General features: G+C 41.7%; 1 pseudogene; it reads right to left on the bottom strand.

Moving 5' to 3' along the window:
* Positions 1 to 1,147: 1,147 nt before the first annotated feature.
* Positions 1,148 to 27,921, bottom strand: LOC124876453 (annotated as a pseudogene).

Below are 27,921 nucleotides of genomic sequence, written 5' to 3'. Positions count from 1 at the left end.
CGGCAAAGAGAGAAAAAAAGACGTGTCGCCCGGGTCTGCTGGCGCAGCAGCGGCAGCCTGACCCGGCAGAGACTCATCCTCATCATCGGACAGACCATGAACATCCAAACCGATGTCCAGTATGTCCTCCTCTTGAAGGGGTTCTAGCTGAAGCTGAGACCGAGCACCTGCATTATTGGCTAACCAAGCAACATTCTCCATATGGTCCGCCCAGCTGGAAGCGGGGACTTCGACCGAAAAGCCGTCCTCGTCAGAATCGGACGAAACTGGGTTTCCCGCCTCGGAGAGCAGTGGGTCTTGCCGTGAGACAGCAGCCTCTCCCAGCACCTTCTCGAGGAATTTAACCCGCCTCTCCAGGGTCAAGCGACGAAGCTGGCGACAGAACGCACATGCTTCGGGCTCCACCAACGCTCTTCGAGCGTGAACGATCCCGAGACAGACGGGCCAAGCCTCATGCTGGTCCTTCTCATGAAGCGAGAAGCCGCACCCCTGAGGACAGGGACGAATAGACGACTTCTGCTTCGCTTGTGTTGGCTTTGTGCTCATCCCGAACCACAAAGCCAGACCAAACTGCTTGAAATTAGCGCTTCGCGGGCAGACACGCTTACCAGCAGGCAGCAGTGACTAACTCCAACAAAAGCAGTTGAACTAGTTCCAAGTAGCCTTTAGAAAGAGACACAGACCTAACCAGCAGCAGCTAGCTAGCCTGACTCAAAGAGGTGTTCTTAGCGAGGTGAAGAGCGTAAGAACTGAGTAATGACGATGATGACGGACAGGTATATAGTGCAGGCGGTGCCTGTCACCTGTCGTCATCACATCATTTGCCTAGGAGGCGTGATTAGAGGTGGCTTCAGCCAGGACACGCAGAGCGTGATATCCCATACTCGTGTGTTGTACTGAGTGAATCGACTGAAAGGGAACTGCAGGGAAAAACCTTTTAGCTGGTTGCAAAGAATGTAGAAGGATTATTAGGTTCCAACCTGAAAGAAGTTTCAGGACCAGAACACCTATAAAACTTACATTTCCTTAGAAACAATAATCCATATAATGTCTCAAGTAGATAAGTTATTCTTATTTACTGGTGAAAATATCTTAACCTGCTTCATGTGTTGTAGGAACATGAATCCAGTCAAAAAGGCCCAGTTGCTACAGATATAAATTGTTTATTGATCTTTACTCAGACTAGTGTATCAGTTACATTTTTACTTGATCAGTTTTAAAAAGGTAAAAATCTAAAAGGAATTTAACCTGAGAATATTTTATGTTTGTGCAGAAATGTTCTGTCATTGAAGTGATTTGGCTGCAGTATGTGGCAGAAACCTTGCAGGCTGGTGGTGTCTGGAGGGTTGCCAGATCAGCTTTGTCAAGAGGAAACATTCAGGGCTGAGTCACCGTTGCCAGGTTGACCATCTTCTCTGTTTGACGGTTTGAACTGGAGACCGAGCAGATGTTGCCCATCTCTGTAAGGTGATCCGAGAGAAATATGATGAGAACATGCAAACTCCATGCAAAAGGCTGGGATTTGAACCCAGGACCCTCTTGCTGAAAGCTGACAGTGCTACCAACTGCACCACCGTGCAGCCAGCCACCATCATACATGCAAATCTAGTAAACTTAACAGTTTGTTCTTCTGGGCACATTCAACTAATAGATGTGAAGTTTTTTTTCCAAGAAATATTCCCCCACAAACCCGATAAATTTTACTTTTTGCAGCAGGTTACCCGTTTTGATTTGGCTGTAGCTGCTGTTGCTCAGCTTTATTTCTCTGTCGGAGCAGAAAGCGAGTCCCCGTTCCCGCCATCTGCAATTAAAAACACATTTTTTTTATCTGCATGGGTTTTAAAATTCTGGCTCATCAGGATGCAGATGGAAACCACTCTTATGTACAGATAACCGTAGTTGTGCATGGTTCACCTATGAAAGTAGAAGATACTGATGACCAGCACGAAGGAGATGACGTCAGTGAGAATCCACATCAGGTTGTATTCTTCTGGACTCTGACACACAGAAAAAAACAAAACAATCACTTAAAAATTTAAACTTTGGTTTTTACAGAAGAATCTAGAACATGGAACAGCAGCAAGATTATAACAGAATGGATGAAAAGGAGAAGCATCAAGGTGTTGAAATGGTCTAGTCAAAGTGCTGACCTCCATGTGAAAAGCAGTAGTGGAACTTCTGCAAACCTCAATGATCTGAAGCAACATTGGAAAGAAGAGTCAGCAAAACGTCTACAGCGAGGCTGGTACAGTTGCTCTACAGCAGGGAGGTCAGAGACTAAATGTACATCCTTCAATCAAACGAGGTGTGAAAATTTTGACAGGTGGGCGGGACTTCCGGTAGCTGGGACATCCTAGGGCGGGCCTTCCGGTGACGTAACCAGATATCATCATTAATCGGATGTTGTCATTACAAGGAAGCGAATCTTTCTAATTGTATGTTTTTTTACATCTAAAAACAAAACATGTAGTTTATCCACTTTAAAAGGTCACTCAGGTTAATGCAGGCACATCACACAAAATTCTGATAAAAAGAGAGAACCTGACAGAATTATAAATTCATTTTGTTTTAACGCAGGGGTTATTTAGATGTTTTTACATCTAAAAAACAAGACAAAAAGTAGATACAGAACCTTTCTTCCTCTGCTCAAATGTTTGAGTAATCTAATCTGCACCAGTAACTTGTAGAGATGATCTAAAAACAGAGAAACAAATGAACTGAAAAAAAAACAATAGTTATAAAATTTGAGATAATTCCATGTTTGGCTTACTTTATGAGTGCTTAGTATGATGTTTCCAAATTAGAAATGGATTCTACAGCTAAAAGTCGTTGTTTGAAACTGAAAAAATAAAGGTTATAAAATCCTCAGTCACTGTTTATTGAATTAAGGCATCCGCAGCTATTTCGTGCGTATTGTCTCAGACAGATTTAACTTCACCATCAACAATGGATGAAAAACAGGCCTCAGGTCAGCTGTGAAACCCCAGTAACCGTCTACAGGCATACGCGCCGTGAATTGGATGCCCCGAAGAAATCAACATATTACCTATGCAAGGTACAAAGGCCTCCGTTCGACACTCTGCAGGAAGAGTGGTCTTTGGAACCATATGGACTGAGCGGTAGCTGGGGGTATATTTTCATGTACGAAATAGGAAAGCTCTGCCTGTATCAATTGGATCAAGACGAGGTATCGGCAACATTTAATATTAATTCAATAAACGGGATGGGAATTGTCAGAGACGATGCTTGAGACTTATGGCCAGGAAAAGAGCACATTCCTCTTAATTACTTTGACTACAGTTGGTGTGAAGACTGTCTGAGACAATATGCACGAAATAGCTGCGGATGTCTGAGGTCTGGTCACCTATTCAATAAACAGTGACTGAGGATTTTATAACCTTTATTTTTTATTTTTTCAGTTTCAAACAAAGACTTTTAGCTGTAGAATCCATTTCTAATTTGGAAACATCATACTAAGCACTCATAAAATTTGAGATAATTCCATGTTTGGCTTACTTTTTAACTTTTTTTTTTCAGTTCATTTGTTTCTGTTTTTAGATCATCTCTACAAGTTACTGGTGCAGATTAGATTACTCAAACATTTGAGCAGAGGAAGAAAGGTTCTGTATCTACTTTTTGTCTTGTTTTTAGATGTAAAAACATCTAAATAACCCCTGCGTTAAAACAAAATGAATTTACAATTCTGTCAGGTTCTCTCTTTTTATCAGAATTTTGTGTGATGTGCCTGCATTAACCTGAGTGACCTTTTAAAGTGGATAAACTACATGTTTTGTTTTTAGATGTAAAAAAACATACAATTAGAAAGATTCGCTTCCTTGTAATGACAACATCCGATTAATGATGATATCTGGTTACGTCACCGGAAGGCCCGCCCTAGGATGTCCCAGCTACCGGAAGTCCCGCCCACCTGTCAAAATTTTCACACCTCGTTTGATTGAAGGATGTACATTTAGTCTCTCTGAGGTCAAACTACAGCCCTCGTGGGCCGTTGTCCTCAAACGTTTAGATGCGTTCCTGGTCCAACACACCTGAATCTATGGCCGAATTACATCCTCAGTATGCAGTAAAGTTCTCCAGAATCCTGCTAATGACCTAATCATTAGATTTAGGTGTGTTGAAGCAGAGGCACATCTAAAGATTGCAGGACACTGGCCTTCGAGGACTGGAGTTTGACATCTGTGCTCTACAGGCTCCTGAGTCATGGGGTGTACTTAGTTTTTCCACACACACCTTTTTCATTTGCTTTATTCCTGAAGTATAAAACCCAAGCACTAAAACGGGGTGAACTTTTTTTAGTTTTTTTAAGCGTGATGTTTACTTTCTGTACTGAAATCGGTCCACTTCCAAAACAAGTCTTTCTACAATGACTTACTTCATAACATTGCATTTTTTTAAATCACTGTGAAAAACATCAATATGGTGAAGATGTTTTTCCCATTTTGAAAGAATAATGAGTTTCTCAGGAAAAACCTCTGAATCAAAAAGATAAATCTCATCAAACCCTGTACATGTTTCAGAGAAATGATCATGAACTTTAGATGAGCTGCTGCAAAGAAGCTGAGAAGTTACAGTCAGACCCACCATGAGGAGAAGCGGGGACTTCAGGGTCTGGAGCAGCTGGGGGGCATTGGTGGTGACCGAGTGGACCCCAGAGCACCAGGCCAGAGAGTAGAGCCACGGCTGGCTGATCACGTACAGGTTGGTGCTGATGTTTACTGCTGCATACTCACTGCAGGTGACAATAGCAGCAGTGTTGGGACAAACGTAGCTAAATCTCCCCAGGTTTATGGGACTCTCTCTTCTGGTCTGTTAACAAACACACACCGACCTGATGAGGTCAGCTGACATGGAGCTGTAGGGCAGGTTGAGTTTGACGATGTTGTTGCGCTGCAGCTCCTCTAGAGGGAGCCGACTCCCTGACGTCTGTTGGAGGTCGGGATCCATTTGATGGACCAGAGACCTCAGATCAGAGGGCAGCCACAGAACCTAAACGTCCAACAACAGATATTAGTGATATTAGTCAGAGTAACAGCATAACGTCATTCATCAAGCAGGATCTTCACAACAATGAAGGTACGATGAGACTGATGTTTATTCACTTTCAGCTCTTTTTACATATTTATCGTTATGAGCCTGAATAAATTGGTGCAAGTGAATCTAATCAGCCCTATCCTGCAGTTTAATATGAGTGATCTCACTTTTTGTTGGCTTTGAGCTAAACTAAAATCAACTTGTAGCTTTCTGCTGGTCTGGACACTATTTAATATTTTTAGGCCACTGGAAAAAAAAAAAGAATAAATTCAAGTATTAGTGGTCATATAAACTAAACTAGAGACGCATCTCACTAAATTTACATCTAAATTACAATTTTAATTATTTTAGCGATTCAATTAAAGGAGTGAAACTAACCCATTACAGGGTCATTTAATTCAAGCATTAATTTCTGTCAGCTTTGATGATTATAATTTACAGCTTATTAAAACCCAAAATTCAGTTTTTCAGAAAATATAAATATTATACAAGACAAAATAAAAACATTACTTTTTTACCAGAGATAACAGCATCGTCAAGTTTAGTGGAGATTTACATGATGTGAACTGCTGCTGGAATCAGAGTCTGGTTTCATTTTCCAGCAGAACTTATAGCACCAGGCCACATTACCAAAGGTACCAATAGCTGATCCAACAACCATGGTGTTGCTGTGCTTGACTGGCCAGCAAACGGGCCTGACCAGAACCCTATAGAGAATCAATGGAGTATTGTCAAGACGAAGATGAGATAAACCAGAACCAACAATGAAAATGACCTGAAGGCCGCTATCAAAGCAACCTGAGCTTCCTGAACACCTCAGCAGAACCACAGGCTGATCTCCTCCATGTCATCCTGCATTGATGCAGTAATTCATACAAAAGGAGCCCCAACCAAGTACTGAGTGCAGATACTAGACAGGACATGAACAAACTGTTCAGTGGGTCCACATTACTGTATTGAACGTCATTTTTATTGGTCTGATTTGATACTTTAATTTTGAAACAGAATTGTGTTTTTTTTTTATCATCTGTAAGCCAGAATAATGAAAATCGATAAACATTTGAAATGAATCACTTTGTATAACTTTTTGGACTGAACTACTAAGAAATAAATGAATGTTTAATAAACTTCTAATGTATCATGATTGGTGTCCTGTCCTTTCATATTACAGAAAATAAAATAAAATTCTGACTTAAATTTAAATTCTGATTTTAGAGCTCATATATATTAACCTTTTTTTTATTTTTTGTTTTACCTTTTTTTTTTATATAAAATTTGCTGGTAACAGGTAGACACCACAGTTTGACCCTAAAGACAGAGACTGTTTTACCTGTGATGACTGAATGGACGACACATTGTAGAGGACATCCAGTGTGCGTTGGATCCAGCTGTTACTGTACGGATGCCCGTAGGGTGGACGGTAGAGGTCAAAGATCACCAGTTTGTGAGTCTGACCTGCGAGCTGCAGGAAGTCCTGCAGGCTACAGACAGACTGGTTTCCTGCTCGCTGTCGCTCCTCCTGTCCCAGGGAACCAGCTGTTCCAAATGGATTTTGCTGGAAGGGATACAATAAAATAAATTCCCAATTACAACTGTGACAACACGGATCAATGTGTTTTCCATTTGCTGGCAGACTGCAATGTTGCCCTAGATTCAGTCATGAGGAAAATCCTGTTGACATGTTCCAGTTAAACTTTAAATTACAGCTGCTTCCATCACTGCCTCCATTTTATGTCAGAGAGACATTTTAATAATTCTTCCAAAGATGTTTTTCCCAAAATATGAAGAAATACTAAGAAAACCACAGCAGCTTCCTCGCTCATTGGCACTGCTGGTAAAGATGTGCAAAAAGCCTTAAAGTAAAGGAATCTTTAACTGCAGCAACATAACTGCGCATTACAAATTAGACAAAAATCCAGTGGGGGGAATAAATACAATGGATAAGAAATAAAAATCACTGCTATCATGATTATAAATATAAATGTAACATGTTTAATTCCTTAGAGGCCATTAGACACCATCTATAAGCTAAATGGTTGCTTGGAAGGCACCAGGACAACTTTGGCTCTATTGGGTCTTTAACTGGAGCGATTAGAATAAAATTGTGCTTTTCAGAAACCAGGTGAACCTGATGTGAAACAGAAGGAGGAATATGTGGAGAAGCACCTCATACCCACTGTCAAATAAGGTTGAGGATCTGTGATGCTGTGGGCCTGATGCTCACAGGGCCTGGGAATATTGAGTGAATGGCATCATGAAGGCCTTAAAATGTTCTGGATTTTCAACACTAATTCGGCAAGTACTACCAGAAAACTGAAAATGGGTTGTCTTTGTGTCTTTCATCAGGAAATGATCTAAAACATACGGCCAACTAAGTTCTGTTCTAATGGAGAAACGGTGTCTAACTGGATCATTTTCTGAGGACGTTTTTCCCATTAAATTCTTTATCCTGAGGTGTTTCTATTGCTTCTAATGCTACTAAAGTATTTCATTATGTTGCCTAAATGCTATGAGATGATTCTCCAGAGGCTCAATACATAATTTTCAAGTACATGACCAGATCCCTTTTAGTTCCTCCTGATTTTAAAACAAGTACATCTTGGCTCTTAAAGGGACATAATATTAGCACATCTAGAACTAGGCTGTACAGTATGTCTGCACAATCCAGAGGTGTTCCGACTAAAAAGAAAAAGAGCCAGAAGCAACTTTCAATTATCTTCAGACACGGAAAAAACTTGAACTTTGAAACCATGATGTATAAAAAAAACAACAAAGTTTGTCTACATGTCCATTCGGGTCCTTTAAATTTGTAAAATAAGGTCACATAATGTTTATCATGTGGAAACCAAAATATTTTTTTAATAATGATCACAGTAATTGGAAAAAAAAATAACCTGGTCCATAGCTACTCAACCTCAGCCAGTTCTCTCTACCTGCCTCTGTCTCATTCGTCCCTCATTCAACTCTTCAAACCAGCCAGTGATGCATGATGTCCTTTTTGATGGAAAGAATTATTAATTACAAATGTCTTTCTAAATAAAATCCATGCTTCCAAATTATACTATTCATTCTAGTAATTAGTTGTTAATGGATTTTATGAATATGTCTTTTTTGTTCATGCCACGCAAGGACTGGCGAGAGATTCTGGTTCTGGTGCTCTTCACTTACACTGGATGGCCAGTAGCAGGCAGTGTATGAAGTAGCACACGAGTCCAATTGAGTGGATTCTATGCAGGTATACCATCAGCACCTGCACATGGTTCTGTATGCTGTAGTGACCATTATGCAAGGTTACTGGAGCGTTACTGGAGGTGATGTTCGTATAAATGATGGCACTACTGCAGCCAGTCATATTTGCATGCTGGCCGATTATTTCCTAAGGTTCTAGGATGTTTCTCCTAGGCTGGAACCATCGGGTAGAACTTTCTCACTGCACCAGGAGCTTTTGAGTGTTTGAAATGAGCTGAGACTCACAGAGAGGAACCAGGACCCAGCGTTCAGGCCCTCCAGCTCACTCCAGGTGAACATAGCAGCAGGGGTGTTGGTCCGGTTTGGGAAAACTTCATGGACATTGGTGGTTCGTTGGAGGTTTTGGTCATGCATGAGGAAGGGGACGCCATCATAACTGCAACCACAAGAAGACATGGAAAGCCTTAGTGAACCCTGAAGAAAGCTGGTGATTTTTAAATGAAATAACTTTATTTCACAGCTTTGGATATTATATAATTATTAATAGATATTAGTTAACTCTAAGGCATGTTTTTACAGCGGCGTGCGGATGTTTTTACTCAGGAAAGCTACAACATGTTTAGCTTTCAGCGCCACACAAACAGACCTTATGGTGACATCAGTCTCCAGACCGTCACTTCCAGCTTCCACCGCCTTCTCAAACGACATCAGTGTGTTTTCCGGAGCGAGCTGCACAGCCAGGACCAACAGCATCAGAACCTTCACATCCAGCAGGCTACAGTAGCTCAGTGTAAATATTTGGATTAGTCAGGGTATAAACAGAGGTGTTGTCTCGGATCTAAACATTTCTGTCAGGATGGGTTCAGGACCACAGTTTAACTGGAACATTTCCCGAGTACATCCTAAAAAACTAGAATATGGTGAAAAAGTTTTTTTTACTCATTTCAGAAAGTGAAACTCATGTTGTATCTATTAATTAAACACAGTGTAAAATATTTCAAGACCTTATTTCTTATAATTTTGATGATTATGGCCTACAGATCATGAAAACCCAAAATTCTGAAATTAATATTACATAAGATCAATTTTAAAAAAGAATTTTTTATGTATAACTTATGTAATTGCCATATGTCCAACACAATCATAAGGAAGATCTCCAGAAGTCATTGACACCCTCTACAAGAAGGGGAAGCCATGAAAGGGTCATTGCTAAAGAAGATGGTTGTTCACAGAGTGATCTATCCAAGCACAGCCACAGAAAGTTGTGTGGAAGGAAAATGTGCACCAGCAACAGGCATAGCTGCAGCCTTGAGAGGATTGTGAACCAAGATCAGTTCAAGTATTTGGGAGAACTTCACAATGAGTGGACTGAGGCTGGAGTCAGGGCATCTAGAGCCACTATTTACAAACGTAGGTTACAAGCATCTTACTAGGGCTAACGAGAAGAACTGGACTGATGCTCAGTGGTGCAAAGTCCTCTTTTCAGATGAAAGTTTGCATTTCATTTGGAAATCAATTACCCAGAGCCTGGAGATGCACAGAATCCATGTTGCCCATTTTGCCAAATGTACCAAATGTTGGTTCAGTGACCATGGTGTCACTGTGAATCATTGACCAGCAAACTGGCCTGACCTGAACCCCATATAGAATCTATGGAGGAAAACGAGGGACACCAGAAACAATGCAGATGACCAGAAGGCTGCTATCAAAAGCAACCTGGGTGTCCTGATCTCCATGCCACGCCACATTGATGCAGTAATTCATGCAAAAGGAGCCCCAACCAAAGAGCGCGTAGAAATGAACACACTTTTCCAAAGCTTGACGTTTCTGTTTAAAATATTTTTTTTGATCTTATGTAATATTCTAATTTTCAAGACACTTAACTTTTCCTTCTCTGTAAGCCATAATTATCAGAATTAAAAAAAAGGTTGGAAATATTTCACTTTGTGTAATGAATCTATGTAATAGAGTTTCACTTTCTGAAATGAGTGACAATATAAACTTTTTTCACAATATCACTTTTTTTGTTTGTTTGTTTGTTTTTTGATGTAGCTGTATGATACAAAGTTTTATAGAATAATTTCAGGAACCATTTCTATTGTGTTTGGACCAAGAAGAGCTGCTTATTTTTCTGTTGATGAAAGAAAAAAAAAATGCCCCCAAGGGACATATGTTGAGTCCTTTCTCGTCTTTTCCTTTATTTTGACTGCATTAAAAACTCTTTAATCATGATTCATTCAATTCATCTGATTTATTTAACCTTTTAAAATTTAAGTGAAACTGGTATTTTTAACAACTAATAAGTAAGCAACCAGTTTGTTGTGACTGAGCTCACCATCGGCGCCCCCCTGTGGCCAATCAGGGCCGGCGCGGGGCCCAGGGTCCCTTTCTCCTTTATGCAGGGAGAGTACAAACCAAGAGGCAACAGGTAGAGGGTCAACAGGATGATCAGGTACACCCCCACAATCACCCCCCTCCTCACTGAAACAGAAACAATCATACATTCAGATTCTTTAAATGCTAAAGGATAATGGAAAGAAACCTGTGCCATCAGAAACTGAATTTGAATTGCTCAAATTTATTATATATGTGCATATTTACATTGTAAATATGTATATTCTGTAATGCAAAAACAAAACCAAAGAGCAAACTGTACCGGAGTCAAATTCCTTGTTTGTATGTATGTATGGTTCTTTAGGTTAGCCACAGATTAATCAAACACAGATTAATCGATTTACGTCTCACATCAGGTTAAACCTCCTTTACGGCAGGTTGAGCTGGACCAGTGCAGCTACATGAGCATCTATAAGAAACGTCATGTAAACAAATGATGGTCAAACATTAACACTTATGCTACCTGTAGCTATTAGCTAAACATGCCAGATTAGCATAGTGTGCCGCCGATGTTACGTCACTCTGTTTTCCCTGCCTTGACAGCGTAACTTCTGTTGCCTAGCAACCGCGATAGCGTGAAGCACAGAGCTGTGAAGCCGTCTACACTTTAAATAACTACATGGTTTTTATTTAACCTTTTACATATTGATGATGGCTTTTAATGCTGCTTTGTTTTAAAATGTTATTGTTTTATGATCTTGTTCATTATTTAGCTATTTAAAATGTTGAACATATTTTTTGTGTTCCTAGATATAAAAATCTAACTGTAGATAAAATACATTGATGACAAATACCATTTGTTTAATTTCTCTGTAAAGCTTTCAACAACTTAAACACTAACATATTAACTTTAGGAACAAAGTTTAAATCAGTTTATTTGCGGAGCATAATAATAATAATTATTGTTATAAACAAACCAAACATTAATATTGGATTTCATCGGACTGAATTATATCTGTTTAACTTCCTCCCATTGGGGAAACCCAGCGGAATTTTGAAAACAATGAGCCGGGAGTCAGATGTTCTCTCGGGGTTTAGCGCACCTCAACCACCCGGTAAGCTGACTGACGAGGCGAGGCGAGCGGCTGCTGGGGCAGCGGACGAACACATCGGCGCATTTGTACAATTAAGCGATATTTTGATAAACTGATCAGATATTTTAGGTTTACACAACTACATTCTCGTCTAAAAACATTGTAAAAGTTATTTTTGTTTCACAGAATGTGCAATATATCAAACTTTGTTCAAACGGAAGTAGCAAAGGCTGGAGGAGAAAGAGAAGCTGTGAATAATCTATTTCGACCTGCAATGAATCATGGGATAGGGTGGGACACGGAGGATACACCGGACCCGTCCTTCAAATCTGGGTAAACGAAGGACGCTTTTGGAGGAGCCTCACCATGACGTTATCGGTCTACACATGCGACCTTCACAGGATGCAGCCCCTGCATTTGGACCCAGCAATAGTGAATGACATCCGTGAATCGGTACATCTGTGTTCGATTAGTCTGTGGCTTCAAGGACCCGGATGTGTGACAAAAAGCCCCTGAATTTTCGACCTGAAGGTGAAAATAATCAAACTAAATTTTTAATACAACGAAATACATTTTAAAAGCAAATGAATTCAGTTTCAAACCATTAAATCCAGTTTCACTTTGGTGAAATAAATTTTCAAACCAATCAATTCAATTTAAACTTACGCTAATACAGATTCAGTCTGAGCAATTCAAATTTAGTTTATGATGGCACAAGTTTCTTCCCATACAGGGTGAAACCGAAAAGTGGTTAATTCAAACCTGGGGCTTAAATGTTTTTTTTTAAATGACCAGAAAATATTTTTGTAGGGTCCCATTTATTGCCTTGTTAAAGAGGTGTCCCGTTTCATTGTGTAATACTTAACAGCTACTTGTTGTGACACTATGATGGATCTTCTGTGTGCCACTGAAATTCCCTGTCCAATTTGAACAAAGAGTTTCTGACACAAAAAAAAAAAAAGAAAAAGTACCTAAAGATCCACTTTAAACGATTAGAAGACCGTGTAACAGCTTGGATTAAGAAAAGCCTCAAGAATTATGCACAGTACTGTTTGTGCAGATGAGAATGCAAAGTAAAGCTGGTTATATTAATAAATGCTTTAAAAACATCAGTACATTTTACAAATTCTGCATAAATGGAAGCCATAAGTTAGGCCACATGTCTGTCTGTTTACACCAATAAACATTTACTATTAATTCATGGTAGATATTTCTACAGCGGACACGCTTTAAATATGGAACCAAAAACTGGATGGAAGGAAAAACAGAAAGTAAGGAGGAAGGACACAGGGGAGTTAGGACAGAAGGTAAGGTGGTAGGACACAGGGGAGGGAGGACAGAAAGGGAAAAAGGAAAAACAAGGAAAGAACAGCCAAAAAAAAGTGTTGATAGGAAACAAGAGAGGGAGGATATAATGGAAGGAAGAAGCAAAGGTAGAAGGATGGACACAACAAAGGGCATATGTGAGGGAGGGAGAAAGGTGGGACACGAGGTAGAAATAAAAAGGACAATATTTAGACAATTCAAAATAAAAAATACTTTATTCATCCCAAAGGGAAATTAAATGTAGCTCATGTTCTGCAGGTTTCTTCAAAGGGCCGTTGTAGATGCTGATGGCTGTGGGCAGGAAGGATCTCCTGTAGTGCTCCGTCTTACAGCAGATCTGAAGAAGCCTCTGACTGAAGACACTCTGCTGTTGTAGGACAGTCTGATGAAGAGGATGCTCAGGGTTCTCCATAATGTTCTTCGTCTTTTCACAATGATATCCAGAGGAGTCTCCAGAACACACCCAGCCTTTATGAGCTTGTTGAGCTTTTTAAGTCCCTGGCTCTGATGCTGTTACCCCAACAGATGATGGCTGAAGAGATCACACTTTCCACAACAGAGTTATAGAAGATATGCAGCATCTTGCTGCAAACAACAAAGGACCTAAGCTTCTGCTCTGTCCCTTCTTGTAGATGGTTTCACAGTTGCATCTCCACTCCAGTCTGTTGTCCAGGTGAACTCCAAGGTATTTATACTCCTCCACCTCCACTTTTTCCTCACATGATGGAAATAGTATTTGACCCATCCCTGTTTCTCATAAAATCTACAATCATCTCCTTTTTTTTATTCACATTCAAGATGAGAGGATTGTTTCTACACCATGCTACAAAGCGGTTCACCAGCTCCTTGTCCATCTCTGATCTACCCTACAACTGCAGAGTCATCCGAGTATTTCTGCAGATGACAGGAGTCTGTCTTGTACTGGAAGTCTGAGGTGTACACAGTGAAATGGTGAGAGCACAGTCCCCTGTGGTGCTCCTGTGCTGCTGACTACCTGGTTAGACACTTGTGATCTAGAGTTTGTTACTGGGGAAGCATCTTACCGTTCTGGTTTATATAGTCGGTTACACACTCAGTCATGGCATTGATGTCCTCTCCATGTGGCTGGCACAGTGCGCCCCAGTCTGTAGCCTCAAAACAACCTCGCAGGGCTTCTTCAGCTTCTGTGACCATTTTCTCACAGTCCTCTTTATTACAGGTTGCCTCTGAACAAAGGGCTTATATTTCGAGCAGAGAAAAACAAGATTGTGATCTGATTTGCCTAGAGGAGGTCTTGCTGTAGAGATGTATGAGTCATTGACATTTGCATAAAACAAATCCAACGTTTTGTTTTCTCTGGTAGAGCAGCTGACAAACTGTTGAAACGTTGGAAGTGTAGCAGAGAGTGAAGCGTGGTTAAAGTCACCAGAAATTTCCACAAAAGCATTGGGGTGTTGTGTCTGTAGCTTGGCAACAACTGAGCTGATGGCATCGCATGCAGTGTCGGCAACAGCTAAAGGTGGAACGTAAGCCGTTGCCAAAATAACACTGGTGAACTCTGGGTAAATAATACGGATGAAAACTTGCTGCTAACAGTTGAATATCTGGACTGCAGAGATGGCACTTCACAGTAACATGTCTTGGATGACATCATCTATTGTTCACAAGTACTGCCAGTCCACCTTCTTTGCGTTTGCTGCTCCTCTTTAAATCTCTGTCTGCTAGTATGGTCAGAAAGCCTGGCAGAGAGCCACTGGGGTCAGGGATATGATCCTGCAGCCATGTCTCAGTGAAACACATAATACTGCATTCCCGGTACTCTGGCTGGGTCCTTTGTAGGGCTTTGTAGAGTTCATTCAATTTGTTTCCCCAACGATCTCACATTGTCCATCATAATAGACGGGAGAGATGGTTTGAACTTCCTCCTTCTCTCTCCCTTTGCTCCTGCTCTGCATTCATGGTGCCTACCTTTTCAACTCATCAGGGATTTGGGGTTGTAGTTGGAGTATTATTTGAGCTTTTGAGATATTAATCAGCTGCTCCCGGTTTAAAAAAAACAACAACAAAAAACACCTATGCTATGGTTATACATCATAACAAATGTCCATAGTAAAAATGTATTCTATTTTTATCCACAACAAGAGAAAGTTCTTAAAAAATATAAATTGGAATCAAAGATACATATATGCTGCCACCTTTAGCAGTGCAATTCTAGAGATGGGATAAGGAATCAAGTCTAGGGCTGCAACTAACAATTATTTTGTGAATCTATTAATCTGTCGATTATCTTTTTGATTAATCAATTAATAATCAGATAGCAAAAGGTGCTTAATAGGAGACATGTAAATATGAGGCAACCACATGTTTTGTGTGTGCAATAGAAACTGGACAACTCACCGCAACTCTTCATGCGAAAGATGTGCAGAGCAATGGGCCAGGCCAGTGATGTCATCAGCAAAACACCACCAAGGTGCAAATATGGTGCAGTCACCTGGTCAGGTTAGAAAACATTCCCCCCCATCAGTGGTAGAAATCACAATGATAAAGACAGAGCTGCTAGAGGAGAGAGGATGGTGGTCACCTGGAAGGAAAGCAGCAGCGTCGTCCATTCTTCTCCCCACAGGTCAGACAAGACAGCAGTGGCTCCGATGGAGAATACCAGGCTGATCAGGATCCCGACCTGACCACAAACATGTGGGGAAACGCATCTTTATATGTGATGTTTTACATACAACTTGCTAGCTGCAATATTTTCTGTTTCACAAAGCAGAAGAAGAGTTTAGAATAGGGATCAGCAACCTTGACCTTCGAATTAGCTATTTTTGCCCTCGTACTCCTACTCGTCGTCTTCTGCTTATCCGGGACCGGGTCGCGGGGGCAGCAGACTCAGCAGAGACACCCAGACACTTCCTCCAGCTCCTCCGGGGGGAGCCCAAGGCATTCCCAGGCCAGCCGAGAGACATAGTTCCTCCAGCGTGTCCTGGGCCGTCCCATGGGACTCCTCCCGGTGGGACGTGCCTGGAACACCTCCCGAGGAAGGCATCCAGGAGGCATCCAGCAGAGATGCCCGAGCCACCTCAGCTGGCTCCTCTAGATGTGGAGGAGCAGCGGCTCTACTCTGAGGCCCTCCCGAATGGCCGAGCTCCTCACCCCATCTCAAAGGGAGTGCCCGGCCACCCTACGGAGGAAGCTCATTTCAACCGCTTGTATCCGGGATCTCGTTCTTTCGGTCATGACCCAAAGTTCATGGCCATAGGTGAGGGTAGGAACATAGGCCAACCGGTAAATCGAGAGCCTCGCTTTTCGGCTCAGCTCTCTCTTCACCACAACGGACCGGCACAGCGCCCCCATTACTGCGGCAGCCGCACCGATCCATCTGTCGATTTCCTGCTCCATTCTTCCCTCACTCGTGAACAAGACCCCTAGATACTTAAACTCCTCCACTTGAGACAGGAACTCCCCTCCAACCTGAAGAGGACAAGCCACACTTTTCCGGTCGAGAACCATGGCCTCGGACTTGGAGGAGCTGATCTTCATCCCAGCTGCTTCACACTCGGCTGCGAACCGCCCCAGCGCATGCTGTAGGTCTTCGCTAGAGGGGGCCAGCAGGACCACGTCATCTGCAAAAAGAAGAGACGAAATCCTCTGGTCCCCAAACCAGACCCCCTCCGGCCCTTGGCTGGGCCTAGAAATCCTGTCCATAAAAGTTATGAACAGGGCCCGTGACAAAGGCCAGCCCTGCCGGAGTCCAACATGCACCGGGAACAGGTCTGACTTAGTGCCGGCAATGTGAACCAAACTCCTGCTCCGCTTGTACAGAGACCGGATGGCCCCTACTAAAGGGCCTCCAACTCCATACTCCTGGAGCACCCCCCACAGGGCATCACGAGGGACACAGTCGAATGCTTTCTCCAGGTCCACAAAACGCATGTAGACCGGTTGGGCAAACTCCCATGAACCCTCGAGTACCCTGTAGAGGGTATAGAGCTGGTCCAGTGTTCCACAGCCGGGACGAAAACCACACTGGTCCTCCTGAGGCTGAGGTTCGACTATCGGCCAGATTCTCCTCTCCAATACCCTGCCGTAGGCCTTACCAGGGAGGCTGAGGAGTGTGATCCCACTGTAGTTGGAACACACCCTCCGGTCACCCTTCTTATGAAGGGGGACCACCACCCCAGTCTGCCAGTCCAGAGGCACTGTCCCCAACCGCCACGCAATGTTGAAGAGGCGTGTCAACCATGACAGCCCCACAACATCCAGAGACTTGAGGTACTCAGGGCGGATCTCATCTACCCCCGACGCCCTGCCACCACGGAGCTTTTTAACCACCTCGGTGACTTCAGCCTGGGTAATGAAAGAGTCCAACCCAGAGTCCCCAGCCTCTGATTCCACCAGGGAATGCATGATGGCAGGATTGAGGAGATCCTCTAAGTACTCCTTCCACCGCCCGACAATGTCCCCAGTCGAGGTCAGCAGCTCCCAACCCCCACTGTAAACAGTGTTGGCGAAGCACTGCTTCCCCCTCCTGAGGCGGCGGACGGTTTGCCAGAGTCGCTTTGAGGCCAACCAGTAGTCCTTCTCCATGGCCTCACCGAACTCCTCCCAGGCCCGAGTTTTTGCCTCTGCCACGGGCCACGGCATGCTTGGCCTCACGGTATCCGTCACCCACCTCAGGAGTCCCACAAGCCAACCACAGCTGATAGGACTCCTTCAGCTTGACAGCGTCCCTTACTGTCGGTGTCCACCACCGGGAACGGGGATTGCCGCCACGACAGGCACCGCAAACCTTACGGCCGCAGCTACGGGCAGCAGCACCGACAATAGATGCAGAGAACATGGTCCACTCGGAATCTGTCTTTCCAACATCCCCCGGAATCTGGTCAAAGCTCTCCCGGAGGTGGGAGTTGAATACATCCCTGGCCAAGGGCTCCGCCAGATGTTCCCAGGCTTTGTCCTCTTCCAGCGGATCCAACTCACAACCAGGTGGTGATCAGTGGACAGCTCAGTCCCTTGCTTCACCCAAGTGTCCAAAACATGCGGTCGAAGGTCTGAAGACAACACAACAAAGTCCATCATCGACCTCCTGCCCAAGGTGTCCTGGTACCAAGTGCACTGATGAACACCCTTAAGCTTGAACATGGTGTTAATTATGGACAATCCGTGACTAGCACAGAAGTCCAGTAACAAAACACCGCTCGGATTCAGATCGGGGAGGCCATTCCTCCCGATCACGCCTCTCCAGGTGTCACTGTCATTTCCCACGTGGGCGTTGAAGTCCCCCAGCAGAATAATGGAGTCCCCAGGAGGGGCACTATCCAGCACCCCTGACAGGGACGCCAAGAAGGCCGGGTACTCCGCACTACCACTCGGCCCGTAGGCCAAACCGACAGTCAGAGACCTGTCCCCAACCCAAAGGCGCAGGGATGCGACCCTCTCATCCACCGGGGTAAACCACAACACGAGACGGCTGAGCTGAGGGGCAACAAGCAAACCCACCCCAGCCCGCCGCCTCTCCCCATGGGCCACTCCAGAGTAGAAGAGAGTCCAGCCCCTCTCAAGGAGATGGGTTCCAGAGCCCACGCTGTTCGTGGAGGCGAGCCTGACTATTTCTAGTCGATATCTCTCGACCTCCCGCACAAGCTCAGGCTCCTTTCCCCCCCCAGCGAGGTGGCATTCCACGTCCCTAGAGCCAGCCTAAGCATCCGGGGATCAGGCCACCAATGTCTCCACCTTCGTCCGGCGTTCCTAAAATTTGTCTAGAGCCGTAAAACCGACAACCTTTATCAGCAAACTTATGAATTTTTATGAACACCGACTGTATGAAATGTTTATGTTTTATAGTAAAGTGACAAATGTATACCTAATTTTAGGTTTTAGAAAAAACAAAAAAAATCTACTTTCTACAAAAAGACAACAAAACCATTTTCTTCAATGAAATGTTCCAAATTTATGGAAAATGAAGAACGAACATCATTCTTAGTGGTTTGCAGCCTAATGACAAAACAGAACTAAACAAAAAAGAACACCTCGTTTTCACAGAAAATCCCAGAACTAGACATTTTTTACCATTACATTTAAAAACATTTCTCAGGTCTCTAACATTCTTGGCCTAACTTAAAAAGTCCCCTGTTGGGGGCATGCAGAGCCACACGTGGCCCCGGAGCTGCAGGTTAAAGACCCCTGGTTTAGAAAGACAAAATATGCACTGATGCTAATCTTAAACTGAAGTTAATACAATCTTAGATGAACATTCACATGATGTATCACAGCATCTCATGTATTTAACAAAAACTGAAAAGGAAAGCTTAAGCATTTTTGAAAGAAGAAAAAGTCCTATTAAAAAGGTCCCACCAGCTGAAGGTCTGCAGGACTTTGGCCTGCATTTCTCAGCTGCCCTGTTGTAGATCTAAAGATGTTAGCTACAGATGACCTGTACTAGAATCTAGAATAGTTTGATGTTTTTTGATGTATCGTTTTTCAAAAACTGCCAGCGGGGAGCCCGTATCATCACCCTTCCATCACCGTGCTTGAAAGTTATGAGGTGTCTGTTTGGTTTTCCTCAAAACTCTGTGCTGAGGACCACAACCATCTGATTTGGTATGAACTGTTCGATGGACATTGTTCCAGACGTCATGCTGCCTAAGTGCTGCTGCCAAGCTCTTAAGGGGAAAGAGCCTTTCTCCTACAACCCTTCCAACCAAGCCGTAACTGTTCAGTCTTTATCAAACTGTCCTCTCAGGAAATTCAACATGCTAACTGAGGACTGTAGAGATCAAGATGGAGCTTCTGGATATTTTTTTTTTTTATTTCTCCGAATATGGCACGCTCTGGTCTCAAAGTGAATTTGCTCGGGCATCTTTTTCCTGGGACTTTACAGGTTTCCTATGTGGGAATATTTCCGTCTCTCTGTATAATGGTGGACTTCAGAGTTTCGGAAATAGCTCTATGACCCTTCGACAACCAAGAGCAGCAACAGTTGTTTCTCTACGGTCATTGCTGATGTGTTTGCATCTTGGCATTGCTTTAAGACACATCCCTCTCTGCTCCATAGCATCAAACTGATGCTTAATTTATAAGATGCAAACACTTTTGAATTTAATTTAATTTTGCTAGCAACATCTGGCTGCTACGTATCCTCCTACTCGTGAGGAAGTTGTAAAACATTTGCTTTCACATTCGGACTCAGATTTAAGTTAAAGATAGTGTAATGTATAATAACCTCAAATAAAGAATGTATAATAAACTGATGGATGAAATACAGGTTTAAGCTCTATTTCACAGAAGATAGTGCAGTTACCTTGTGGCTCCAGTGTAAATGAAGCTTCTGGCCTTCAGACAGTAAACACACAGCCAGGAGCTGCGGAGAAAAAGCAAACAGCAGCTTGTTAAACCTGAAGCTACAGTTAACCATGTGTTTTTTTTTTATCCAGAACTGTACTTTAGACCAAATTTCTTTAAAGCGTTGCATCTTTCCAGACCTCTGCAATCAATTGACCTCGAAGGAGCCTCATCATTCTTGGGAGGTTAAGAATCTGCGCGTGTAGGAAACGGGAAGAGAAGCTCTGCTGATTCTAAAATGTCAAAAAGCTCTTTTGCTGCCATTTAAAAATGTTCCCATGAACAAAAAGATGTGGGGTGGAAGCTAAAGTAGCCCCACCCATCAGTCTCATTAAGGTAAAACTACAGCTGGGAAGCTAAGAGCAGCAGGTCTGTTACGCAGCTGACTGAATCTTCTCTGCAACAATTTTCCTGACCTGTATGAATACTTTTACCAGCCACTGTATGTCAGGGCACTGACCAAACAATCTGGCCCAGGAACCTTCTGCCGATACTTCAACTAAGAATAAAAGTACAAAAACTGGTTATTTTCCAAAAGCTTAAGTTGAAACAAATCTAGCTTTTATTGTGAAGCATTGGTGAGAAGACAGCCTGCTTAGAGTTTGTCTTGTAAAAGCAACCATATGTTTCACCTTCTTTCAGTCATATAAATTTAGAATCAAAGGTGTCTGATTAGGGGCAGAGTGAGTGAAGTAAAAGAAAAAACTTCACAGGAGAAAGAATCAGAGGAAATCAGTTTTATTTAAAATCCTGTTGGCTTCAACCAGTGCCTCTTATAATAAAACAGACTTCAGTCCGTTTTTATCTGAAGTAGTTTAATATGAAGTATACTTGCATATAAACCATTATAAACAGGTGAACTTTCTGCTGGTTTTGTAACAGTAATATTGTTTTAAAAGGCCAAGAGTCCAACACAGTGGTGAACTTTGCACATCAAACTGTGCCGTTTAAAGCTGATATGTTCCTTTCCTCATTTACACTTTGGCACTGGGATATTTCTGTAGGTGTCGTTGTGACTCAGCATTTTCTGCACTTTAATGCATCATTGTGAAGAATTGAGTTTCACATTCATTTCACAGTGAAACTTGTATTTGTCACTGTTAATGTTTGTATGAAATGCTGAAAGGTTGAGCTATTTTTCTGTAAAGTTGTTGTTTTTTGTCGGCTTTGCATGAAAACAATAATGTAAATTGGATTTTCAAACTTCAGCAAATGACACCAACGCTTTAGCTACATTTACCTTTTGGAATATTGATTTAAAAGTTGATCTATTTCAGTAATTCAATTTAAAAAGTGGAACTCGAATAGATTCATCACACAGTGATACATTTAAATTTTTATTATTGTAGTTTGCAGCTAATTAAAACCAAAAATTCTGTTTTTCAAAAAGCAAAAGTATTACATCCACCAGAAAAGTTTTTTTCATTTTTTTTTTTTATGCAGAACTGTTGGTCTACTGAACAGTATACCGATGTATTTCAAATGTTTATCGAATTTTATTATTCTCGCTTACAGATAATAAAAAAACACAATTCTGTTTCAAAAGTTAAGTATCAAATCAGATCAATAAAAATGACGTTCAATACAGTAATGTGGACCCACTGAACAGTTTGTTCATGTCCTGTCTAGTATCTGCACTTAGTACTTGGTTGGGGCTCCTTTTGCATGAATTGCTGCATCAATGCAGGATGACATGGAGGAGATCAGCCTGTGGTTCTGCTGAGGTGTTCAGGAAGCTCAGGTTGCTTTGATAGTGGCCTTCAGGTCATCTTCATTGTTGGTTTATCTCATCTTCCTCTTGACAGAACTCCATAGATTCTATATGGGGTTCTGGTCAGGTCAGTTTGCTGACCAATTATGCACAGTAACACTATGGTCAATGGACCAGCTTTTGGTACTTTTTGGCAGCGTGGGCTGGTACCAAGTACTGCTGGAAAATGAAATCGGCATCTCCATAAAGCTGGTCAGCCGAAGGAAGCATGAAGTGCTCTAAAAGCTCCTGGTAGATAACTGTATTGACTGTGGACTTCAGAAAACCCAGTGGACCAGAAGCTTGTTTTTATCCCAATGTTACCTTATAAAAGAGCAGAAGAGCTGAATAGTGCAATATTGTGCAACATAAGGTATTTATTGTAAAATAACATTTGTTTCACATATACATGTAATAGCATGTCAGGTTATTATGCTTTTCTGTTTTAAATAAAAACAATTAGATCATGCTATACATTTTTGTGTAAATACTGTTATACTATTTAACGGTGACGTCTACTCAACATTATAAAAAAACATGAGAATCTGGGAACAAACTAAAAGTCAAGTATAAGTTGGTATTTTAGGTTATTTTTTTTTTTCAACCTTTCTTCCCCCAAATGTTCATGATTTTATTTAATAGTTTCTAATGTTTTAAATCTTTCAGCATTTAAGTTAAGTGATTTATTGTTATAACATATTTGAAATCTGAACCATGTTTGGAAATGAATCACTTTCTTTTACTTCAAATTAGAATATTTTAATTCAGAAGAAATGTTAACATCATCTAGACGTTAAAAAAAATATCGCATTCAGAAATAAATATTACCTGATATTATGATGGACATTTATTTACAATCTGGTAAAACATTTAAATAAAAAGCTAATAATTATAAAGTTTTAGGCACAACATATCAGTGCTGGTGATGCTATAAAGCCACCTGGATGAAGCAGTTTGGTCTGTGCCTCACCATGAGCACGGTGACGTAGGTGAAGAAGCCTGCAGAGATGACCAGCAGCACCACAGACCAAGGAAACCAGAACCCCAAGTGACCAAAGTTAAACCTTCAAACCCACAAGTAAGGAAAGAAAGGGTCAGTGATCCACAGAGCTAGAAAGTATGAAACTATTTACTACACTCATAAATTTAAACATGGCACAATTTTTCCAAAACTAAAATCAGAATAAAGTTTGATGTAAATCTGTTGTGTTGCAGCAGGAGGAAACTGCCGTCTGTGACGTAAACATCCGTTTAACAAATAAAGGTTGACCCTGTTTAGATCAGCCTGAAGCACAGAACTGTTTACATGAGGTTCTTTAACTACAGGAAGCATCACTGACTACCAAACACCAAACATCTAGCCGTGTTTAGGCAACAACAGCGGACAATTTCCAGGTGCTCATAACCTGAAACATGCAGGATGTTGTCAAAGTGATGCAACAGACCAGAAGTGATCTGGCCCTGAACAAATATTCCCTTCTCACCATCATCAGGTCCATATGTAAACTACCTCTGGGTGTGTAATGTTACTGCACACAATGAAAAGTGTACATTCACCTAAGGTTGCAGGAAAGTTCACCTACCAGTCAAAGTCGTTGTAGTCGTTCTCTGCTTGTCCCCAGAAGTAGAGGAACAGCAGCGTCAGACAAAAAGCTACAACCAGCAGGGCAAAGGAGGCTCCTTCCAGCTGTTGGCATCAGAAAACAAACATGTTTCTCTTGTTGTTTGGACCTGTTGAGTCATTAACCGGTACGGACAGGAAAGAGCTCCAGCAAAACAAACCCTTAAAATGTTTTATATGTGAAAATAAAAACTTAGCACTGTGTGCTCCTTGCTGCAGTCACAGAAAGCGTTTTACTGCATTTTAAGCTGCTGTTTGAATCAGTTTTACCGAGATCTCCAAAACTAAACAGGAATGCATAAAAACACGAGTATATAGATTAGATCAAAAAGCTTAAAATGATTAATTTAAATAACTATTAAAAGATCAAATCAATATATAATCCATAACGGGTATCTCTGCATGTATATTGTGTTCAACTTGTACTCTGACACAGAAAAGTCCCTTAAAGGTTTGATGTTACTTGTCAACCTGGACCCTAAAATCCAATATGGCTGCTTAGTGTGCATGATCTGTATTGATGGTTGCAGTAAAACCTTCTGCTGGTTTATATCTCAATAAATCAGAGGTTCACAAACACTGTTCATTGGTTACTGGAAGGGTTACTACAGTGTTAAATTGTACAACAAGCGGAGAAATGTTTTCTAATTTAAATCAATTACTGGATTTGAGTTTTTATTCATGCATATTTGTATGTTGGTGACATCTACGTGTTTTATAGGTAAATGTATAGATGGGTATATTTATACATCTAGACTAAGGGTCAGCAACATTCACAATCCTTAGAGCCATTTTTCCCTCCAGTCCATACAAACAACATTTGTTTAGAGCCAGAAAAGCAACATGACACATAGTTTGCAACAACCTATTGACAAAAAATTACTTCATAAAAAGAAATATTCCTGACCCCATCAGTGTCAGTCTTTGTGGAAAGGCAGAGGAAAAACTGCTTAAGCTACCAGCTTTTAATTACTCTTTATATTTAAAAACTTACTCAGTTCTCTAGGAGGTTATTAAGTGCCGCAGTGAAACGTCTAGAGAGCCACATGTTGCAGACCTAATGGTCCAAGCTATGTTCTTTAGGATTCTTTTATGATCCCTCGTTGAATGCCAAACAGAAAATCCAAGGACCAATAATTCACAGTCATTGGCTTGTATTGCTAATAGTATTTAGTCTGGTTACTGAGGACAATAATTATCAGATCTCCCTGACCTGACCACAAACCAGAGCACAGGCTCAGTATAAAAATCACTCTCACATTTGGTTTCTGACAGTCATGGCAACTGGAATGCACAATTACAGTTTGTGTCTTAATTTCTGTCATTTTGCTGGTTGAGACAACAGGTCAGTAAACAGATGTGCAGATTTTTCTTCTCTGTCAAGCTGTAAAAAGCGAGTGTAAACAAATATAATCTTAGTGAATTTGGGTCATCGTTTTACAGGTTTTGCCATATTTTATCAATTTATGAAATTTTGTCTTTCAAAATTAATGAAATACCTAACAGGGAATGAAAACCAAAAACCCAACGTCTCAGAAAATTAGAATAATACACAAGATCAATTAAAAATTAAAGCTGCAAGCAGCATTGAAGGCCCTCGCACCACAGCGCAACTCGGCCTGTGCAGCGACCGCGGGAGCCTGGCATCGTCGGCTGCACGCCACAACGAGGCCGCAGTTCAGTTCCAAATGTCGCCTCTAGGTGGCGCTGTGATCGTTATGTCATGATCTTCACTCATGCAGAATTCTGGTCTAGCAAGAAGTATGGAAGCTGGACTCACTTGTTTGTTAGTGGGCGGGGTAAAACAACATCATAAATTGCATGTACCAAGATGTTCAGCATTGATCCATAATGATGATGTATACTACATTTCAAGTGGATTTGATGATGTATGAGGGAGATATAGCCTTTGAAGGGTCGTAGGGGGCGCTGTTGATCCAAATTCCAATGTAATCCAATAGAGGTGTTGACAAAGATCAACCATATTTAATTTGGAGTAAATCGGACCATGCATGTGTAATTTAGAGCCAAACGTATGGCCGTGGCGTGACATCAGAATTCACCACGCCATCATAGCCACACCCTCCAGCTAAACAGTCAGTACTGGCGAGTGTCTAAGACCATCATGTTATCTGTTACTTGGGACAGTTTCACATTGATTAGGTGAACAACATCCAAAATTGACTCTAAAGGAAAACATGACACTTCCTGTTCTCAGGGGGCGGGGCTTCGATGTCAGCATCTGATCAGTGAATATTGTTCAGGGCCAGAGGCAGATCAATCTCAGGTTTCATGTCTCTGTGACTTTCCTTGTAGGAGCTATATCAATTTCTTCTTTTATGCAATAAGTCATATTTTGAGGTGTGGCCACACCCACACGGTTTCATATATCAAAAAGATTTTGATAACTTTTAATCCCCCATGCCTTAAGTGCATATTGACCAAATATGAAGCCGATAGCTAGGAGGAGTTCGTTAAAGTTCAAGGTGAGTAAAAGTGAAAAACGGCCAAAAATTGGCCTTTGACCCAAAATGGCCGACTTCCTGTGCGTTTTAGGGCATACCCCCAGGATACTTTTTTTCTTGGTTTGAGGAGCTCTACCTGTGTGCCAAATTTCAGATCTCTACAACTTACGGTTTGGCTTATCTCACTTTAGGGGGCGCTGTAGAGCCATTTGGCCACGCCCACTGACGGCATTAAGGAACAAGAAAAAAGAAAGAAATAAAGAAGAAATCCTACGATTCCAATAGGCCCTTGCAGGGTTCCTGCTCAGGCCTAAAAATGATTCTTTAAACAGAAATATCAGGTTTCGGAAAAATATCTTCATTTCAATGCACTCAATACTTGGTTGAGGCTCCTTTTGCATGAATTACTGCATCAATACAGTGTGACATGGAGGAGATCAGCCTGTAGTTCTGCTGTGGTGTTCAGGAAACCCAGATTACTTTGATAGCAGTCTTCAGGTCATCTGCTTTGTTGGTTCTGGTGTCTCTCATCTTCCTATTGACTATATTCAATAGATTCTCTATGTGGTTTTGGTCAGCCCAGTTTGCTGACCAGTAAAGCACAGTACCACCATGGTCACTGGACCAGATTTTGGTACCTTTGGCAGTGTGGGCCAGTACCAAATCCTGCTGGAAAATGAAATCAGCATTTCTTTAAAGCTTGTTCAGTTCAGTTTTATTTATATGCGCCAGTCTATGTGTAGGGGTACTAAGTAAAATAATAAACTGATAAAGTTTGTCCATCTAGAGCCTACCAGTCGCCATTATTATACTAAAAACCACAAGGAGTGGGTTGCCTCTCGCTGTCAGACTGATTATAACCTTTGGAAAAGAGACAGGGTCGCACAGGTAGCAGAAGGAAGCATAAAGTGGTCTAAAAGCTCCTGGTAGATGACTCTCTGGATTTCAGAAAACCCTTTCCCAGAGTTCTTTCACTCCATGTGTAATAAATCTATATTATATACGAGTTTCATTTTCTGAAATGAGTGACAAAAAAAGTTGAACTTTTTCAGGAAATTCTAATTTGTGTGATGTACTTGGATGCTTTGATGCCCAATTGGTGACAATCTTTTAACTCGTTTTCTGTAGGTTTAAAACTGCATCCATCACTGAACCTGCAGAACATTTTTATACATCAAAATTAATCTGAACTGATGTATTAAACCTCAAAGAGAAATCTGTATTTTCCTGATAAAGCCTGATCCATGTCCCTCTAAAAGAAACTACATTACAATTTCCTTCATAACAGCACTGTCCAAAAGTCTTGAATCATCTCTCTTTTTTTTTTATATACATTATTGTTCCAAGCAGCCAGACTTTCTTGTAATCTTTTTACGTCATCTTGATCATTGAGTTCTTCAAGCTTTTTAAAGTCTAAAGATTTTCTTTGGACTTAGGCCATTTTTTCTCCCAGTCAGGTTACAGGACTGCCTGAAATGTGGTATAACACTTTTTCATTGTTCTGTAAATTAGTTCTGGACTCCAAAGTAACCAGCACATAAATGAGATCAGACTGCACCACAGTGACCAAGGATGATGTGACCTAGCCATCTGACCTTGCTACAGCAGCAGTCTCCTGGCTGACCTCCACTCCTCTCGTAGCGCCTCCATCGACAGCCGTACAGACCTGACAGAAACCTTACAAAGGGCCCGTGTTCGTAGCGTTGCAGCACTTTAGCACGAAGACCAAAGAGGCGCTGGGAGAACGTAGATGCCATCGCTCGGATACGTCAT

The sequence above is a fragment of the Girardinichthys multiradiatus genome, chromosome 11 (assembly GCF_021462225.1).
Source record: "Girardinichthys multiradiatus isolate DD_20200921_A chromosome 11, DD_fGirMul_XY1, whole genome shotgun sequence".
Lineage (NCBI taxonomy): Eukaryota > Metazoa > Chordata > Actinopteri > Cyprinodontiformes > Goodeidae > Girardinichthys > Girardinichthys multiradiatus.
The sequence above is the reverse complement of the archived record's forward strand: the minus strand, read 5'-3'. Positions and strand labels throughout refer to the sequence as shown.